Here is a 10,300-nt window from a genome sequence, read left to right as displayed (position 1 = left end):
TTGCAAGTCTTGGATTCATTGCATGTACAATAGAGAAACCTAGATCCAAGCATTAGGGTTTTTATGAGCACGTAGGATTGTTCTTATGCATAAAAGCCATCAGAAACATCTAGTAATGCCAAAAAAATTGATCCGTGAAGATCAAAATTAAGTGCCACATCACATCATTAAATAAATCATTGTCTTCAGAAGTCTTTAAAAATACAAACTCAAAACAATCATAAAAACCATATCCGTATGATATCATAATACTCTCTCCGTATTTTTAATAACCAAAGATCGGATATCAAAAATAAATATATCATCGGGATGGAGAGTGTCGGATACCAAGAGCTAAGAAGGCTGTCCCTAGATGTATGAAGGATTTCGATAAGACATGAGAAAGAGAGTAAAAGAGATACTCACTTGTCATTTGTAGCTAGTAAATTTAGTTGTTGGAAGCTGCTCGAACAATTACCATAGTAACGAGAATAACTTTGCATGAAGAATAATCTTTGCTGTGTCGAAATGATACCGATATACCCAAACTGCGGTGTCGGAACTCTATAAATGGTCTTCAATAGAAAATAAAGTCCACATGCTCAAGATACATGATTCGTCAACCGTAGATCAAGAGCGAAATGTCATAAAAATCCCATAAAGTGAAGAATGCGAAACAACTTTGTTGATCAATCGTCGTTGTCGTGCAAACGCCACAAAGAATAATATGAAGTCCGACTGCGATATGGAGTAATCTTCATGGAAAGAATAGAAGTCTTCCAAAATAATCAGCATGAAGTGAACCAATATAATTATTAAAGGTTGGGACGGACAGAAATTGGTGTTAAAAAAAATAATTGGTTTTAAAAAAAATTAATTGGTTTTAATAAAAAATTGGGGTAAAAAAAATTGGCTAAATAAAAAATTGGTGTTAATAATAAAAAAATTGGTGTAACAAAAGTAAGTTAAAAAAATAAATAATAAAAACAATTGGCTGAAAAAAAAATTTGGTGAAAAAAAATAGGAGTTAAAAAAAATAAGAAGGCATTAAAAAAAAGGGGAGGGCTGATGAGAGGGAAAGAGGAAATGAAAGAAGGAAGGAGGGAGGATGAGGTGGAACGAAAGTTGGAATAAGGAGGGAGGCGGAGCTAAAGAGATAAGAGGGCCGAAGTTGAGAAGGGGGAGGACCGAGGGGAAGAAGGGATGTTACGGGTCAGGGGAGGTGGAACCACTGTTGCGGATTGAAGGCTGGTCATGGGTGCAGAAGAGGCGGGTGCGGATGAAGGTGGGTAGTTGTGCATGAAGGACTATGGTAGGAGGAGCAGTTGAGCTGCGGTGCGAAGAGGAAAAGGTGCAATTGCGGTCCGAGATTGAAGAGAGCAGCTGTGGTCCGAGACTGCGGTCAGAAGTAAGAAAAGAGGCTGCGGTCTCTCGGATTAGACTAAGAGGACTGCGGTACCAAGGCTGAGAGGGGCTGCGGGGAGGCTTCTTAGGAGACTCTGGTAGGTAGTTTTTGTTGGATAAGGTGTCTAAGTCCATAACTATTTCTGGTTGGTACTTGACCCAACCAGGCATGGTCCATTTGGGTTCCATGGCACCATGCAATTGGATAGACTAAATGAGAGGAATAACACTTGGAGATTATTAATATATTATAAGTTCTAATATATTAATAATATTATTTGATTAGTTTGATCAAAGAAATAATTTTGAATTAATTAAGTGATCAAAAAATAACTAATTAAATATATGGGTTGATTATGTAAATCATTCATATCTTGTATAGTGGGCTCAGAGGCTCCACGGATTATCAAGTTGGGTTCTACCCATAGGATGCTCCATGGGAGTTACAAACCCATTGGTCATGGAAATGAAAAGTCATGACACATTATGCTTTACATGGTGTAACCCTAGATGTGTCAACACTATATAAGAGTCCCATTCTCCACCAAAATCGGCTATACATAAGAAACCAAAGGGCTAGGCCGATTTCAAGAAGTGTGTGTTCTCTCAAAAGTCTTTCCAACAACATTTGGTGTTGTGTGAAGCATTTGAGGCATCACACTTGGGGTGCTAGGCTCACAAGATTTCAAGGAACATAAGCAACAACAAGGTAAGTTATTCTATCTTTCATTCAAGTTAGAAATTGTTCACCATGTATGCTAGATTGGTATATAACCTTGGAATTGAACTTTGCATGATAATTAGACAAACATAGATCCAAGGTTATTAGGGTTGCATGTACACTTAAGAAGTGTTAGAATGCTCAAAACCCATCAGTTTTTAGCGGCGGTTCGGGGGGAGGGGGGCGAGAAGGGCTGGACAATTGATGAAAAATTTTATTTTTCATGAAAAAATGATGGCAAAAAGGCCATTTATTCATATTTTAATGAGGGGAATCTTTTCTAAAGCACTTTGGGTCAAATAGAGGTCTTGTGAAGGTAGAAAGAGGAGTATGCAAGTGGTTTTAAGGGGACAAAAGTTGATGGGATTTGTCAAGTCACATGGTTTTTTCTTTGGAAAGTAAATAAAAGTTGAATACAACAACAACAATTCATCATAAAGATATACAACAACAATTTGTGTATGAACAAGAGAAGTTCATACCTTTTGGATGAACAAAAGTTGCTGGGAAAAGTCTTCAAGAAAAATACTTCAACTTTATCAATAAATGCTCAAAATTTGTTTCTTATTTCCAAGAATAAACACCTCCTGGAACAAGTTCTTCAACATTTTTAGAGACCATAAAAATTTTCTTTTCGTCTCCCATTTTTCTTCATTTCTTCAACAACAAAATAAGAACATTAAGAACATGATTTTAAGCAGAAAATTTGAACGAACATCAGCAACAAATTTACTCTTCTAAGCACGAATCAACACCAGAAACTAGAAAACTCATCATAAAATTTCCAGTTTGGATCCGAGAATTCTTGTAACAATCCAAATATCTTCAAGATAATCACCAAACGGAAGAATAATATCTCGAGATTTAACAGATATAAGAATCAAGAACATATGATGATAAATTCCATAGAATAGAAAATAGAGATAAAATATTACAATACAAGAACAATAGTGGGAGAGAAAACTCTCCCTAGGTGGAAGAGATCCCACCACTTTCTCTCTCTAGAAAAGCTACATGTGTGCACTCTTACATAAAATGACCAACTCTCCCTTTATATAGGAGGGAGAAAAACACCTACAATACAATAAAGAGAAATAAATAAATAACCTAACTATCACTCATTATTTGTAGAGCATTTCCATGCTCAAACGCCAACTGTCAATTACTCGTTGCCTGGCCGACACAGGCTCCAGCACCGGCTACACCAAGGGTTACTGACGGGAGTCAAGGTAGAGCTGAGCCCCCAAGGGCTCGGGGATGCTGTGACATCCCCAAAATTACGACCATAAAAGACTGATTTCATTTATGCTTTTTTAAATAATTTTAGAATAAATCCTTTTGATTTAAAAGAGTTGCGGAATTTGTTCCCAAAAAAAATATGATAAAATAATAGTTATCAAAGCATTTCATCAAGAGATGCATTTTCATTATATAATCAAACCTCGGGATGTCATGTTCCGATACAGACCATAAAGCATAAACGATAACATTACAAATCATTCAACAAATATATACATATACAGACTTGTAAACAAAACAACTCGATGATTCATCCATCTTATGCCCTTGCGCCACTTCCTATAATACAAATAAAACTGAGTGGGTCAGGCTTGGGATCCAGGTGAGCATATAGGGTTTTCAACCCACAATAAATAATTGTATTTAATTTCACCAACCAACAATAACCTGATTACCCATTCCCGTTATCCTCACTTTATGTCCCTAAAACAACATCTATCTCAAGGGACCTAAAGGCAACCATGAGGGGGATAGAGTACACCGGTGAACACATCGTTCACAACACCTACAGGTTATGAACCTGCTAGCCTTCCACGGGACTGTCTAGAAAGAGTCTGTGGTCGTTATCCATACTCCGCTGAATAACTTGATCAACAACAACAACATTGAGGCCTCTCATCTGTTTATCACACATCAACTATCTACCCATGTTCTACCCAACATATTAGTAGATAAAAATATATATTTTATACATAGTTTAAAACCTTTATAGCATTCTCATTCAATACATATTCCACATAACAGATGAGGCACACCCACATAACACGTATTTATAGAGAATAAATCTTATCTATGAGATAGAAGAAAGTTAATATACATTCACACACATAACAACAAAATTATACACGTAACACATATTTCATAGAGAATAAATCGTATCTATGAGATAGAAGAAAGTTAATATACATTCACACACATAACAACAAAATTATACACATAACACGTATTTCGTATAAAATACTTCATAATTATGTGTTAGAAGAAAGTAACCACACACTCACTTGATCAGAAGATGATCGGACAAAACTACGACTTGTAGAAGTAGTATTCTTCGGTAGATATGGAAGATCTTCACAAAAACCGGGCTCCTTGCAGGCAGAGCTTTGGCTCGGGAATTGCACTTCTCGGGATCTTCGGGGCTTCGGGACTTGCTTCGGGGCTCGGGAATAATATCGGGGCTTCAGGTATATATGGCACGCAAATCAAGGCAAAAGCTAGAGAGAAAGTTAGAATTTGGCAAAAGAATTAGGCTGTCCTCGCATGCCCTTTTATAGGAGGTTGAGGCCTCGCAGTGCGGTGGGCGTACTGCTTTACGCGGGGCGTACGCCTCCGAAATCGTCACTGCTTACATATCCGAAGAACTCGAGTGCGAGGCGCGTCATGCTTCGCTATATGTTGGGCATACAACCCTATGTTGGGCGTAACCCGGATAAGTCCGGTGACTCCCCTTCGGATAATATCAGATTAATAATTAAATTTATATATTAATTATTTAATAAACTTCAAAAATTCATATCTTCTTCATACGAACTCCGTTTTCGACGTTCTTTATATCCACGCGTAGGTGAGACTACGCTCTACAACTATCGCTTAGACTCCGTCGGCTAATTTTGATTTTATTTTTATTATTTATTTTTATTTGGCCGGGACAGGAAAGTTCCATTATAAATTCATAACTTCTTCATCCGACATCCGTTTCCGCCTATCTTTTTATCGCTTTACTACTATTAACGTGATCTTCGATTCTCGCTTAGATTGTTTAGACAACTAGTCACTCGATCTCGAATCGAGTATTCGGGTTGTATACTGCTAAGTCGAAACTTATAAAAATGATAACTTCCTCATACGAAGTCAGACTTGGGCGTTCTTTTTATGCACACTTTCGGTTTAATGAACTCTACGAGTTTCTTTTAGATCACTAAGGCTAAATATCGCTCTAACGTAAATTTCACTTTTTACGTCATTCAACGTTGTCGGTTCTGTCGCGAAACTTCGACAGGGTCATAACTTCATCGTTATAACTCGGATTTTGGCATTCTTTATATATTCTGAAACCTCGTTTGAACTACTACAACATTATACATAGATATCGAGCTTATCTAACATTTCATTTTGACGCTTATTTTTATTCTTAATTCAATTAAGTCACACAGTTAAGCACAAAATACATAATACCCAAATAATACACTTCTATTATTTTAAAACGGGTTACAAAGGTTAACCTAGACTATTATATGAACATTAATGACAAGCCCAGAAACACAGGCGTTACAATTCTCTCCACCATAGAATGATTCCATCCCCGGAATCACACATCAACAAACAAATGCGGATAGCGACCCATCATGTCATTCTCCGTCTCCTAGGTGAGATTTGTGTCACACCCCCGAACCAGACGGCGGAAACGTCCGGGGGCTGTCGTGACTCAATTGAATACCATAACATTGAATATATATGAAACATAACAACATTCGTCACCATTCATTAATATAGTACAACCAGTAGCGTTTACATGTCATACATTGTTTAAACATTACATTCCCAAAAATTAAATTGTTCGGTTCGTACATAAATAAACTGCAAGTCGTCACTGAATATGATTTCCTTTGGTTCACGGGCTCCCTGAGAATACAAGTATTTTGAAAAACATCAACATATGAAATGTTGGTGAGTTCATAAGTAGTGTTTGAAATCCAATGTTTGTATTGTTTGAAAACCACCAGAAAATCCGATATTTTCTGAAAAGAAAAAGCTTTTGAAAACGTTTGTGAAGATCCATAGGTATGCTTGTTTGTTTCTATACTTGTAAAAAAATGTTCATTGAAGTTGTATGCATTTCAAATCTGTATGTATTGAAAACCCTAGGAAAACCCGATGTTCTCCTAGTTCCTTGAATTACATGATGTTACATTGAAACCATTGCATAGCGTATAGTGTCAGTCCCAGGCGACGTTGGATTATTTTTTAGCATGATTAATTACTACAAACCCGCATTACACAAACGCCCAGTTTATAGCTATACTAACGATCCCGAAGGCGTCGTCCGTACTAATCACGTTATCCAATCGCCCTGACTAGGTGTAGTCCCACATCCGAAGAGAAAGAGGTCACGAAGACCCCGGTGACTCCATTAACCGGTTGGGGATAAAAATGTACGAGGGGTCCCCGACCCACCTCGCATAAAATGTAGACTTTACTAGCTATACCAAAGGACCCTTGGGGACCAGTAGTATACAAGCCATTGAAAGTCCATTTACGTTGTGTCGGATCGGTAAAACCCAACACTCCGTAAAAAAATGTCTTCGGGCCTTAAGATCAGGTCATTGGGCTAGCTAGGCTCAACGAACAAGATTTTACACTATTGGGGCCCAAAGATGGTGCGTAGACGTCTGTGCACACTCGCATGTATATTGAATTCCCAAACGTTATTTGTATGAATTGTAGTGTCGTCGTGTTAGTATTTTCAGATTTTTATTGGTTCGAGACCGAACCAATTCGTTTCACAACGTTTTTGGTATTGTAGTGTATTGTATTTCGTCGATAGTCGCGGTGCCATTATTTGATCAAATTGCGTATATTGAATTAGCCTTGAAATTTTTCTGTTTTCAGCCCCTCATTGTTTGTAAAACTTACATTTTCAACCCTTTTATTGAATACTTTCCGGTTTGGTCCTTAAATTAATTTTCTTGAGATTTTAACACCAAAAATTATTGAAATTAATATTTTTCAGCATATTTCTCATAGAAAACAGTTTAAGTCCCTGAAAATGCAGTTTTCTCGGTTTTAACCCTTCTTTTTCGCAACTTTGACAATTTTGACCCAAATTGTAAAATTTTTGCAACTTTGGTCCTTTTTAATTAAAAAGCATTTTAAACCTTTGAAAAGGACTTGGATCACTTATGGTCCACTGTTTTACAGAAAATCACAGTTTTGGCCCTCCAAAACAGAAAAATTCGCATAATGGGCCTCATTGGGCCGAAAATGTCATTTTTAGCCCATTAAGCTTGAAATTTATGTTTTTAATCCTCTAAATGAGTAAATTTCCAGAAATTGTTTTATTGAAACTGTTTTGACACACTTCATCCATCAGAATTCGTGATATGTCAATTTGGGCCCTTAATTTTGTATTTTTCACATTTTAGGTCCAAAATTTGTGTTTTTAACCCAAAGAAAATTGTTATTAAACCACTTAACCATTTTTCTTGAAACACTTTGTATTTAGAAATATATTTGAAGCTAAAATCATTTAACACAAGATATATCTCGGTTTTGAGGGGTTTTATGGCTAGATCCAACATTATAACACACAAATGCATACATATAAGCATGGAAATCATACAAGGCATACAAAACACATATAGATCTACACTTTCACTTGTATCCCCCCCCCACCCCCACAAAACTCATAAAAACAGAAAATAGGGGCTATGAAGCTCACCTTGGGTGTGGGGCTCGGTTTTGCAAAGAAAATGGAAGGAAAATGAAGTGATTTTTGGCCTTAGCTCCCTTTGATGAAGATCTCGAGTTTGAGATGGTTCTAGGATGCAAGATCACGATTTTTGCATAGATTAGGAAAGGATTTTGATAAAACAAAGAATTTAATTCATAGATCCAAGCATTTCTTACCTTAGATGAAGAATTTTGTGATAATTTCCTCTTGAATGCTTCCTAAAACTCGAGAGTTTTAAGTGGAGAGGAAGGAGAGTTCTTGAGATGATCTAGAGAGAATTTGAGAGATTTTTGTGGGTGTGTGTGGGTGTATGGCCGAGAGTGAGAGAGATAAGAAGAAAGAAGTGATCTTGATATGATGCTTGCTTGGAAACATGAGTTATGTGCATGGAAACCCAACAAATAAAAGTGAGGTTGCAACCCAAGGTCAACTCTCCCTTTTTCCTTGGGCTTGGGCCGAGAATGGGGAGAGAAGAAAGGATTTTTGGGCTTTTTGCCCCTAAGCCGAATATTAGAAGTAGCTTGGGTGTTTATTGGCCTTATAAAATAAAATTGTGATTTTTATGCTTTAATAAACTAGATTAGGTTAATCATGGATCAAAACTTTCAATTCATTTCATTCTAGGCCCAACATGGCCCAAAATGTTGAAATAAATTAGTGTGGGTCCAATTAGAGCCCAATTAGGGTTCTAAGCCCATGATAGTCTATTTGGAAGCTTATTGGTCCATTTGGATCCAATAAGGAAGTTCTAGTCCAAGGTGTACCTAAACAAGAACCTTTAGGGTTTCCAATTGTTTGATGACTATTTGTAGTACTTGTATGATGTATTTGATTGAAGTTTTTGATTCACATTAACTTGAATGTATAGATTACATGACACAAAATTTCCAGTTCTGACATCATCCCCCCGTTAGAGGGAATTTCGTCCCGAAATTCTGTTTGAAAGCTAGATTTGAGAATGCTAGAATAGGTGAGGGTACTTCTGCTTCATTTGATCCTCGCGTTCCCACGTGAATTCTGGCCCACGCTTTGCGTTCCACCGTACCTTCACGATCGGGATGCGACTTTCCTTAGTACGCTTCACCTCCCTGTCCATGATTTCGATTGGTTCTTCGACGAACAGGAGATTCTCATTGATTTCGATTTCGTCAAGAGCAATGACAAGGGTTTCATCTGATAGGCACTTTTTCAGGTTAGGGACATGAAACACGGGGTGTACACCGTTTAGCTCCGCGGGTAGTTGTAGTCTGTATGCCACTGGGCCTATTCGGGCGACGATTTCGAAAGGTCCAATGTATCGCAGGTTCAGCTTTCCCCGTTTTCCGAAACGTATAACCCCTTTCCAGGGAGAGACTTTCAACAATACTCGATCACCGACCTGGAATTCTAAGGGTTTTCGCCGTTTATCGGCGTAGCTCTTTTGTCTGTCACGCGACGCTTGCAATCGAGCTCTGATCTGAACGATATTTTCTGTGGTTTCGCGAATAATCTCCGGTCCTGTTAGTGCCCTGTCCAACGTATGCGTTCTTGCTAGCTGGGTGTCACCTACTTCAGCCCAACATAACGGTGATCTACATTTACGCCCGTACAGTGCTTCGAAAGGGGCCACCTTGATGCTCGAATGATAACTATTGCTATATGAGAATTCGATCAACGGCAGGTGGGTATCCCAAGACTTTCCAAAGTCAATTACACATGCACGAAGCATGTCTTCAAGCGTCTGAATGGTTCGTTCGCTTTGACCGTCCGTTTGTGGGTGATACGCGGTGCTCATATCGAGATGAGTTCCCATTGCCTTCTGGAGTGATTGCCAAAAGCGCGATGTGAACCTACTGTCCCTATCCGAGATGATAGATTTTGGCACTCCATGGAGTCTTACGATTTCTCGTAGGTACAACCGCGTCAGTCTCTCCATCTTGTAGGATTCTTTGATTGGCAGGAAATGGGCAGATTTCGTCAGTCGGTCGATTATTACCCATATGGTGTCCAATCCGTCCGGCGTCTTGGGCAGCTTGGTCACGAAATCCGTAGAAATCCCCTCCCATTTCCACTCAGGGATTGCCGGTTGCTGTAACAATCCGGAAGGTTTCTGGTACTCCACTTTTACTTTGGCGCACGTAAGGCACTTACTAACATGGGTCGCGATTTCCGCCTTCATGTTAGGCCACCAATAGTGTTGTTTAATGTCCAAATACATCTTGTCCGAACCAGGGTGAATGGAGTATCGTGTCTTGTGGGCTTCCTTCATAACGGTCTCTCTAAATCCTCCGATTTTTGGGACCCAAATACGGTTCATGAAGTAGTATACCCCATTCTCCTTGACTTCTAGGTTCTTCTCCATCCCGCGTAATGCCTCGCTAGTTCTATTTTCCGCTTTCATAGCCTCTGCCTGAACTGATGCAATTTGAGTGGCCAGATGAGACTGAATGGTTATCGAGTGCGTTTTC

The sequence above is a fragment of the Lactuca sativa genome, chromosome 8 (genome assembly GCF_002870075.4).
Source record: "Lactuca sativa cultivar Salinas chromosome 8, Lsat_Salinas_v11, whole genome shotgun sequence".
NCBI classification, from domain to species: Eukaryota; Viridiplantae; Streptophyta; class Magnoliopsida; order Asterales; family Asteraceae; genus Lactuca; species Lactuca sativa.
This window is presented reverse-complemented; position numbering follows the sequence as displayed.